The sequence below is a fragment of the Bidens hawaiensis genome, unplaced genomic scaffold (genome assembly GCF_021521415.1).
Source record: "Bidens hawaiensis isolate Kalapana, Puna unplaced genomic scaffold, B.hawaiensis_p1.1 tig00005959_1, whole genome shotgun sequence".
In the NCBI taxonomy this organism is placed as follows: Eukaryota; Viridiplantae; Streptophyta; class Magnoliopsida; order Asterales; family Asteraceae; genus Bidens; species Bidens hawaiensis.
In genome coordinates, this window is record NW_027491394.1 from 151763 (window position 1) to 164029 (window position 12267).

Genomic DNA, 12267 nt, shown 5'->3' on the forward strand with positions numbered 1-12267 from the left:
GAAACGTGATCATCTAAGAAGAGGTACAGAAACTACTAAAGGCGAATATGATTAGGGAAGTAAAATATCCAAAATGGTTAGCCAATGTGGTTATAGTTCAAAAGAAAAATGGAAAGTGGAGGGTATGTGTCGATTTTACTGACTTAAATAAGACATGTCCCAAGGATCCTTTCCCTCTTCCCCACATTGACTCCATGGTGGATGCTACCGCAGGGCACGAAATGTTGAACCTTATGGATGCTTCGTCCGGATTTCAACAAATCCAGATGGAATCATCTGAGCAAGAGGATACAGCATTTATAACCCCTACGGGAATATATTGTTATAATGCTATGTCGTTTGGTCTTAGAAATGCAGGTGCTACATATCAAAGACTAGTCAACACGATGTTCAAGGAACAATTGGGAGACACCATGGAAGTCTACATTGACGACATGGTGGTAAAGTCAAAGAAGGCGGGGAATCACCTCAATGATTTGGAAGTAGCTTTTGACATCCTTGATAAATACAACATGAAGCTAAATCCTACTAAATGTGTATTTGGTGTCAAAGACGGGAAGTTCCTGGGGTATTTGGTAACCAAAAGGGGGATAGAAGCAAGTCCATAGCATATCCGAGCCATCTTGAACCTCAAGTCTCCAACAAACGTCAAAGAGGTACAAAGATTAACAGTAAGGGTTGCGGCACTTAACAGGTTCATATCAAAATCCTCGGAAAGTTGTAAAGATTTTTATGACATCCTGAGGAAAAACAAAAAATTCGAGTGGACGGAGAAACATGAAGCTGCTCTCACCACTCTGAAGGATTATTTATCCTCAGCCCCCACTTTGATGAAACCTATGGATGGAGAATCATTGATCCTCTATCTAGCCGTCTCCCTCACTGCCTTGAGCGCGGTCTTGATAAAAGATCACGAAGGTAATCAACATCCAATTTACTATGTAAGTAAAAGTCTCCTCGATGCCGAATCCAGGTACTCTCACCTAGAAAAACTTATTCTTGCTCTAATTATGGCTTCAACTAAGTTAAGACATTATTTCGAAACTCATACTATCGTTGTAAAAACTAATTATCCCATAAAAAATCTCCTTAGAAAACCGGAAATGTCGGGTAGAATGGCCAAATGGGCTGTAAAATTGAGTGCATATGATATTAAATATGAGCCTAGGAATGCAATTAAGTCACATGCACTAGCGGACTTTGTGGCTGATTTCAGTAGCGATATAGAAGAACAAGCCAATCTTGAAGTTCAATAGCTTGAAGAAACCAAGGATCCTTGGACACTCTTCACTGATGGAGCCTCAAATGTCAAAGGAACAGGATTGGGAGTACTACTGAAATCGTCACAGGGGGACATACTACCCCATTCGATAGCTTGTGAATTTCAAGCCACTAACAACGAGGCAAAATATGAGGCACTTATCGCAGGTATACAACTAGCCAAAGGTATGAAAATCAGGTATCTTCAAATTTTTGTAGATTCATTATTAATTGCTAATCACTTTAATGGCTCATACGCAGTCAAAGGTGAGAAACTAAGTAAATATTTAGATTTAGTAAAGGATCTTGCAGGATCCTTCGATTATTTTACAATTACGCAGGTGCCAAGAGAAGAAAATGCTGGGGCCGATGCCATAGCAAACCTAGCTTCAGATTTAAAGCTCCTGGAGAATATAAAAATCCCTATCATCCATGCCCTATCCCCTGCAATTGAGGAATGCCAAGCAATGGAAATAGATGGGAGTCAGGACACGGATCCTAAGGATCGTTCACTCGATCATTCATCTTGGATCCTTCCAATAATGAAGTATATTCAAGATGGAGAAATCCCAAAAGCAGAGAACCCCAAGCATTTAGGGCCAAGGTATTCACAATATACTATTGTACATAATATGCTATATAAGAAATCCCTTGCAGGCCCATATTTAAGATGCATCGAAGGATCTGAGATCCAAGAAGTACTGAAGGATTTCCATGAAGGAGATTGTGGCAACCATACAGGGGGCAGAGCATTATTCTCAAGGATTCTAAGAACCGGATACTTCTAGCCTACAATGAAGAAGGATGCTATGGAATATTCCAGGAAGTGTGATGCTTGTCAGAGGCACGACAACATTCTCCATCAACCGACAGAACCCTTATATCCTATTGTCTCTTCGTGGCCATTCATAAAATGGGGAATGAACATAGTGGGTAAACTTCCCACAGCTCCAGGAGGAAAAGTCTTCATGTTAGCAATGACAGACTATTTCTCTAAATGGATTGAAGCTGAGGTTTTCCCTCAAGTTAGGGAAAAGGAAGTTATATCCTTTATCAAACGTAACATTATAACTAGATTTGGAATTCCTTCTGAAATTATTTGTGATAATGGTTCCCAATTTATTGGGAAAAGAACTACTAACTTTTGTGACAGCTGGGGAATCAAAATGATCACTTCAAAACCAGTCCATCCACAAGCAAACGGCCAAGCAGAATCAAGCAACAAAGTCATAATCAACAACCTGAAGAAAAAGCTTGGAGCAAAGAAAGGCAAATGGGCTGAGGAACTACCCTATGTGCTCTGGGCAGATAGGACAACTCCAAAGAATGCCACGGGACAGACGCCGTTCTCATTAGTCTTTGGAGCTGAGGCAGTGATCCCCGCTGAAATGGTGTACCCAACAGCCAGAACAAGCATCCGTGATCCTCAGATAAATGACGAGAATCTTGTCCAAGATCTAGATACTGTGGAAGAACTCAGAGATCAAGCACGATTCAGGATGGCAGCCTACCAACAAAAGATGGCTGGCACATACAACAAGAATATCAGAATTAGAATATTTGAAGTTGGAGACTTAGTCCTTCGAAAGGCGTTCCAAAACACAACTAATCCCGCCGATGGGAAGCTGGCACCCAAATGGGAGGGTCCTTATCTGATTGAAGCCGAAGCAGGAAAGGGGGCATATCGTTTAATGAATATGGAAGGTGACATGCTCCCAAGGGCTTGGAATGCAATCCATCTAAAAAGGTATTTTTGTTGATCAGGATCCTGGATCCTAATCAATTGCTTCAGTCCGATACTTGGTAAAATTTTACTTTATGTTTATATTTTCACATTATATTCTTGTTTTGTCAAATGTGTCAAGTTGTAGAAATGCCGAGCAATAGGGCCCTAAAGTGGAAAAAACGGGTTGGCCAACTCTCTCCTAAGTTTAATCGGCCTTGTCGCCAGGTTTATAAGGTCTTCACCTTATCTCACGAATTAGGGTTTCTACACCCTCGCCTGGAGCGCACGATTATCCAGGTATAATTGGAGGCTGTGGGACCAGTGCACTATACGTGGCTGACAATTTCATGGCTAAAAATTATATCTTAGATCCTACGAATTAAATGGTAGACGTACCATATACATAAGTTAAGGTCAACGCCGGGTTAGGCTCGTCACCGTGTACAATTGGGCCAACGCCAAGGATCGGCTCGTCGCTCGTATTTATTGGGCTTGTCCCCACGTTTTGGGCTTGTCCCCATGAATTATTGGGCTTGCCCCCACGTTTTATTAGGCTCGTCTCCACGATTTATTGGGCTTGTCCCCACGTTTTATTGGGCTTGTCCCCACGATTTGTTGGGCTTGTCCCCAAGATAGTTGGAATGTAATCCTAAGGATTGCCACTACCATTGTCCATACAAACCATAAACAAAAACCATTAAAACATCATAAAAAATGGGCTCCGGCCTTGTCTTCATATCCATCATCGCCCATTGCACCAGCTACTCCTTAGCCACATCACCTTCACTATCACCCGCCTCCTTGACCTCCAATGCGTCATCCTTGATCCCGCTCGTCCCAGCATCCTCGATCCTCTTCTCAGCCCCTGCATCCTCGCTCTCTTCACCGAAACCAGCCAAGGCCTTCTCCCACATAGCCATATTCCATATGGACCTGTCGAAGTTGGGATCTTCGGCTTCGGCAGCCATCTTGATTCTGGCTGTGAGCACCGCTTTACAGGCCCATACCTTGGGAAAAAGAAGTAATGAGAAAATTGACTATTAAACAGATTGATTAAATGAGAAAAAGAAGTAATTGAATAAGGAGGAAGACTTAGCAGCCATTTGAGGGCGGATCCTGTAAGTGTTGATCCAAAGCCTTTGCATAAGCAAGCTTCCTTCAGTTTTTCTAGAATAGGATTAATCTCCATCCTTTCTCGGTGTAACACCCCGGCTAAAGCGGAATACTTCCGGGTGTGACGTACAGATCACTCATAAGCTCGTAACGCTATTAAAGCGACAATAATTATATTTAATTCATTTCAATACATCACAAATACACAATCAAATATTAATATAATAAACTTTGATTTTTCGTCTCTTATAACCTAATGGTCCAACTATTCTATTTTTCGATCCTTAAACTTCAACCTGCAGCACGTTGAAAATAATATATTTTGTCAACAATAATGTTGGTGAGAATTCATATAGTTTTTGCATATATATAATACGAAAAGTGTAAAATTCACAAGTCGAGATGTATTGCCTAAATCATAAAGCGAAGAAAAGTAAATACATGATATTCCTGTTCGCTTGACAAAAGTCAATTCTACTAAGGAACCCCCGTTCGCCGCGCTACTTGGAGTATAGAATAATGATACCGCCATTTAAAAATGGACGGCGCAGGTATGCCCCGTCGGACCCTCCCGCTATGAGTTTGTGTATGAATCTCCACCAATAAAACAATAAACAACTAGCATATAACCACATAGTTTACAAGCAATATGATTCAAAACAAATACATACAAGACATGCATGTGAATTTCGGTTTGCAACATGACACAATGAAATCAAAGTTTGGAACGTGCTACACCCCAAAACGTTAAAAGATGAAAAATAGGGTTATGAAAACTAACCTTTGAAATCGAAGTGGAAATAAATATAAAACCGAAACGCGTCAAAGGAACCAAAACGATTGAACTTCTCGAGCTATAATTAAAACAAAAGCAAAATCTAACTATCGGGATTGATAAAGTTGAAGAATAATTATTTAAAGGGATTTGCATTATTTTAATATGTTTTATTAGCATTTTATGATGTTTTATACTAAAATATTATATTTAAACTTTGACGAAATTCTAACGTTTTAAATTATTTTAACTAATATACTTATTGTTTAACAAGAGAATTATGATATTATAGGTTACGAATTTTGTCGGAATGTAAATCTTGAAAAGAAGTATTTATGCGAATTATAAAGTCTAATGAAATAAAAGCTAACGGATTGTAAAGGTAACTTTAACGTTTAATGGGTCATAAAGCTAAAAAAATTTTTAATTAACAGAAAATAAACTAATAATTTAATATTTAATAAGGGAATTAATGAAGCACCGGTTTTAAAATATAACTTTATTTCCGTATATGATTACGTTAGCGCGTTAACGAAGAAAAAGTTAACGCAATAGAATTATATTATATTTAACGAGCTTACGAACTTTAACGGATATGAAAAGATTGGTTTATTTTAAGGAAAAATGATAAAATTAATTTATAAATAATTTTATTTAAGTTAAAATAATTTTATTTGATTTATAAAAATTTTTAGTTATTTAATATGATTAATATAATATAAGAAAAAGATTTTAAAAAAATATAAACAGAACAGTCTGACCCGGGTTCGAACCCAGGTCCTTCCTTTCACACTAAAGAGAACTAACCAACTGGTCTAACTTGTTGTTTGATTTCAAAATAGAAACATAGTATATATATATAAAACCTTCAAATTCATCTTCTTCACCATTCAAACCCTAGGCTTTAATTCATTCAAATCGTTCCATATTTGATTAATTAGTGTTACGGGTTTTAATTGTCGGCCAAAAACTAACAAAAACCATATAAAATTTACCCAGAAAGATGAAGGTTTGTTGATGAACACGAGCTCGCCGGAGACGGACTTAGAAGATCAAAATAACAATTACAGAGAGTATATTAGATATAAAAGGTGTTTGGGACGAGTTTAGATGAATGATATGTTCCATTTTATAGTCCTAATTGGAGCGTTTAGGCTTTAAATGATCGTTATTAACGTTTGAATGAAATCCGGCGATGAACGCGGCCAAATCGACGGTTTTAGGATGTTATGGAATAATTAGTGAGTTGTTTAATTTTTATTATCGAGGTCTAAACACGTTACGATGAATTAATTGGTCAAGGGTGCGAGAAATAAGGGTCTTGGCTTGGCCGGAGTCGTCGCCGGCGCTAGCCGGACCGGTGGCCGGGAAGACGGGGATTAGGGACGGGGGTTGGGTCTGCTTTTGTAAAATGATTATTAGTTTAGGTAAATTACAACGCCAGTCCCTTTAGTTCCATAATCTTTTAAAAACTAAATTAAAGTTTATATTTACATTATTGATCCTTTAAGTTATAAAACTTGATAAAAGTATGTATAATTATATTTGTGTTAATTTCGCATTAAACCCGAGAGCTTGTGGATCGATTAACTAAAAAAAATTGATTGAAAGAAATTAAACGTGCGAACAATGAACTTCGAATGTCGGAAATACTTTATTAATTAACAATAAACAAACAAACAATAATACATCGAAACGACCCATCGGGTCGGGTTAACTGAATCAAGTGAGATGGATTTTAAACCAAAACCGAAAATTTAAAATGCATCGGGTTTGAAAAGTAACGAATGTTACACTCGGTATAAGGTTACGTGCTCCTCAGGATCAGTAGACCCATCATATTACTTCATGCTAGGGGCGGTGAAACGTGTTGGTGTAACATCTAGGAAAAACCCATATTTATTTTGGGTTAAAATTACCAACTTTGAAAGTTAAATGATTAAAAATAATCTCAAAGATAAGTAAGTGGAAGAATGAGATAAAGAAAAACAAAGCATTCTTATGTTAAGGAACTAAAAAAAATCCATCCCACATGGAAAGATGGAAGAAAATGGAAACATTTTCCATGGGTATAAATAAGGAAGTGAATTTTCATCCCACATTGAAACAAACAAAGAAATTGAAGCTCTTTATAAGGAAGCAAGTTTCCATAAAAATGTTTTAATGTGGCTAACCACTCTTCATAGTCCTAGTGAAGGGTGTGAAACACCCGACGCACACGCGCACGGACATGGACTCGGACTCGGGCGATGGGCGTAATGTTGCGTTTTGATGGCGCACTTTGCACTTCGCACGCTCGCATCACCGAGGGCCGCTTTAGTATTTTTGGAAAATGGAAGTATGATCAAGAAGTGGCAAGTTATCAAAGACGAGGGACTAAAAATAAAAATCTGAATTCTGGAACCCATCGCGCTACGCGATGAGCCCAACCTCAAGACCATCGCGCTACGCGACGGCCTGTGATGACACAGCAACACGTGTCGCGACCGGGAGACACGTGGCAGACGCTAGGGCTGAGTCAGCAGCCACGCGTCATCTGACCGACATTGCGCTACGCGATGCCCTAAGTGAAGGGACCATCGCGCTACGCGATGGTGCCCAAACTCAGCTATAAATAGGGGGTTCATGGCACACTCCTATCTCACACCAAAAACACACATTTCACACACACTAACCTCGGTTAGCATGCCAGTCTCGTGGAATATGCCAAGCTCTAAAGCTCTGACAGTCTAAGCTCTAATACGCGATATAAAGTAGAGGTGCTGCTCGATCAGTCATAGGCATTAACTCCAAACAACCGTACGAGGTAGGGGTTCTGATTAAGATATTATTTTATTATTATAATAATAGCTTAGACCATAGTCGGGGGTATAGCCCGAGCCTTGATTACTGATAAGTTTAATATAACTTTTCATAAGCAAAGGTTATAGTTAAATTATTGTTTCTTCACGATTAAGAAACGTAATCATTTACAGGCAAAGAGTATAGTTAAAATAGTATTTCTTAATGATTAAGAGAGATACTATTCATTCACACAGGTTATAGATAAAGTAATGTTTCTTCTTGAAAAAAAACCTGGTATAGACGTTTCTTCCTGAAGAAGAAACTTGACATATAATTATTAAACAAAAGGACTAAAGGTCCAAATGTTTTATACAAACAAATAATTATCAAGGTTACAACTATACAAAACAAACTACGGGGTCTGAAGCTAGATCGTAGATCTAGATATTTATACAAATGTTATACTCGTACTATAGGTCTGAGATAACAGCCAATCAATCAATCTGAAAGCTGAAAACAGAAACAGAAATCAGTAACAGAAACTGATTTACAGACAGGGGTCAGTAACCGAAACTAATCAATATACAGGAATCAGTGTCAGAAACTGATTACAATCATAACAGGTGAATACACCCTAAACTTTTACAACTCTTTTAGAGTCTGAACTGTTTGCATGGGATTTACGAATCCTTAAAACTTTATGCTACAATAATGAGAAACGGGCATACTCAAATTAAGAGTATACATGTGTCTGGATCCATACATACATGGTGACTCGGATTTCCCCGAGGCCATGCATATCATCAAACATGCCTTTGGTAGTCTACGGGACTGATCAGAGAAATGATATTGTGTATATGATTAATTGAACATGTACTTAGGGTAATTGTAATCCAATTAAGTTGGGTTCCTAATGAGTATTGTCACAAAGGTATTGTTATTGTTTACACACTTGTATTATTGAGTCAGCGTCATTCACCGGCTGTGTGCTGACGTATTTTTCCCCCACGTTTCAGGGAACTATAAATATTAGAACTGACAGACAGGAACTGATAGAAGATTGGAGACATAGTCATTAGAGGTGATCTGATGGCTCAGATATTTTAGTTAAATATTGAAAAGAATCATATTTTTAAATAACAGGTATTGAAATAACAAAACGGGTATTCTGACCCGACATTTTATAAATGAATATTTTATTAAAAGGCTTCCGCTCATATTTTATCAAATATTGAAATGGGTAATTAAACTCATTATTTTATTATAAAACTATTATTTAAAGACTTCCGCTAAAACAAACCCGCAACTCTAATATATTTTCAAAACCAGATACCAACTAACAGGCGTCGCACCCAGGCCCTAAGTCGGGGTATGACAGTTGGTATTTCGACATCACAAATCGGGGAAGCGAATCTGGATATGTTATGACTTCCTGCTGGCAATTCCTGAATGGGTTTGATGACTCCTGGTACACTGGATATAATATCCTTGAGCTTTGATAACTCACGACATGATGGAGGATCCTCTGGTTGGTCTTGTTCTGCTGCTCCATATAGTTCTTCATCTGTGCGCACAAAACAGAAACATCATTGTTAGCAGTTACCGTTTGGGGGACAATTGTCACACCCCGACTTAGGGCCTAGGCGTGACACCCGTAGTTGGTACCTGTTTTGAAAATATATCAGAGTTGCAGGTTATTAGCGGAAGTCTTTGGTTATAATAAAATATTAATTTATTTTGAACACCTCTTGAATAATAAATATTCAAGTATTAGTTTTACAAACCTTTGTTTACTCTCGTTTACAATATTTTATTTATTAAAAACTGAGCCATCTCTATCTGCGAGCATCTATCTCCAAGAGTGACTCAAATGCCTTGCTACCTGTGCTATACTTGCTTTCCTGTAATGAGGGAAAAATACGTCAGCGATATGCTGGTGAATCGTTGACTCTGAAAACATTTGACTAACAAGATAGTTTTGGAACAAACTCAGCAGAAACGTCTCTTATTTCTGGGAACTTGTGCCACTGCCATACACCCATAATTATGGTTCTCCAATAACTGATGCTCATTGGAGAAATTTCGTTATGCCTGTTAGTCTGCGGCCAAGTAGCCTTGATTGATAGGTTAACAGATATGTTTGGATCCAGACACATGTGTACTCGGTCTGAGTTGCTTTTATTATCTACCTTGTAACTTAGGGATCACGTAATCCCTTAAAATGTAGAGATCACGTAATCTCATATTTGACTGACGGTTTAAGATAAACAACCCATTTATCTGACTGTAAAAGGTTTAACGTATTCACCTGTGATTGTGATTGTCTTTTCTGAATGATGTGGTGATCTCGTTTGAAAACCCTTGTGAATGAATGATTGATCTATGTAATAACATAAGCTTATATAAATACTCGGATCGTCTCTTGATCCAGCTACAGACCTTTAGTCTGGTTTTGATAGCTTTAAACCTTGACTGATCATTTGTTTGAATAAAATATTTAGACTCATAATCTTTTCATTTGTTTACAAATCATGTGTTGAGTTTCTTCTTCATGAAGAAACATCAATCGATAGGTTTCTTCGTCAAGAAAAAACATTGAATTGACTATAACCCTGGTATGTAAAATCTTACATTTCTTAGTTGTGAAGAAACTACTATATTTGCTTGTATGTAAAAGCTTATGTTTCTTAATCATAAAGAAACATTATTTTTAACTATAACCTTTGCATGTATAAAGCTATTATAAACATAATCATGGTCAAGGTTTTTGGCTATACCCCTGACTATGGTCTAACCCATATAATATAACAACAAAATAATATTTAGGCAGAACCACTACCTTATGCGATATTTGGAGTTTATATGCCTAAGTTTGTACGGGCAGCAATTTGACTTTCTATCGCGTATCGAGGCTTAAATCGTCAGAACTTTAGTGCTTGGAACACACTACGAGGTCGGCACTCTTCTCGATGCTAAGTGTGTGTGAGTGGTGGTGTTTTGGTGTGAGAATGGAAATGCCGTGAGCCTCCCCTTTTATAGTCGATTTTGGGAACCATCACGTAGTGCGATGGTCCTTTCTACTGGGGCATCGCGTAGCGCAATGTCAGGTTTTGACGCGTGGCATGCTGACTCAGCCCTAGCGTCTGCCACGTGTCCCCCGTTGCGACACGTGTCTGGTGACTCATGCAACCCCATCGCGTAGCGCGATGGTGATCTTTCTGGGCTCATCGCGTAGCGCGATGGGTCCTGAAATCTGATTTTCAACTTTTGATCCCTTCGTCTTTGATAACTTGTCACTTCTTGATCATACTTCCATTTCCAAAAATACTAAAGCGGCCCTTGGCGATGCGAGCGTGCGAAGTGCAAAGTGCACCATCAAAACGCCACATTACGCCCATCGTCCGAGTCCGAGTCCGAGTCCGAGTCCGAGTCCGTGCACGTGCGCGTCGGGTGCTTCGCACCCTCTGCTAGGACTATGGAGAGTGGTTAGCCACATTAAAACATTTCTATGGAAACTTGCTTTCTTATAAAGAGCTTCCATTTCTTTGTTTTGTTTCCATGTGGGATGAAAATTCCATTCCCTATTTATACCCATGGAATGCTTCCCTTTTTCTTCCATCTATCCATGTGGGATGGATTTTTTTTCCTACTTCCTTAAACATAAGATGCTTAATCTTTCCTTATCTCATTTTTTCCATTACTTGATTTTGAGGTTATTTTAATCCTCCAACTTTCAAAGTTGACATTTTTAGTCCAAAATAAATATGGATTTTTTCTAGGATGTTACAACAATAGTGGATTTTAATCCGGAGAAAACGGCAGTCTCCTTTTTCTGAGCAACAGTTATGGGCTTTTGTGGCTTCATAGGGGCAGGTGGTGGTGGCAGAGTCATTTGAGCCGAAACATTTGAAGCAACGGTTGTAGAAACAACTTTTCCTTGAGAGGCCATTGAGGGATAACTTTGAGAGTAGGGATTGAATAAAGGTAAGAATCTTTTGGGATTAAAGCACCAATGGCCCCACGGTGGGCGCCAAATTGTTTTGTTCAAAAATCGGTCTAAGGATCAAGTAACCAAATTCGTATGTAAGGATTGGTGCTTGTACGAACAAAATGATCAAAGTAGTAATTGTAAAGGTTGGACAACAAGATTTATACGAGGAGAAGCCCTTGGTAACTAGTATCCCGCCGGCATAAAAACCTCGGGTAGTAAAAACTATCACTACCGATTATATTAAGCTCAAAAAGATTACAAGAGATGGAATTCAAGCTGATTGTGATTACAAGTGTTTTTGCTAAAAGTTCTAAATGCTAAAAGTGTTGTGTATTGTGATCAGCCATCATTCAGTATAAAATACACAAAATTACAACGGCTAGTAACTAACTTCTTATAATCTCGGCCACGATCGTCCACTAATCCTTCATAGTCATTGCTCCGTGGTAAACGAGCTGAAAAGAATAAGTAAAAGTCCGTTACGTGAAAATAGGATAGCCGGTAGACACGTTCAAATACCTGCAAAAAAGATAAAAATATTCTCGAAGTCAACTTTTGAGGATCCTTGAACCACATAGGATCCTTAGTCCTGGCATCAGACATTTGTGAGCGCTGAGG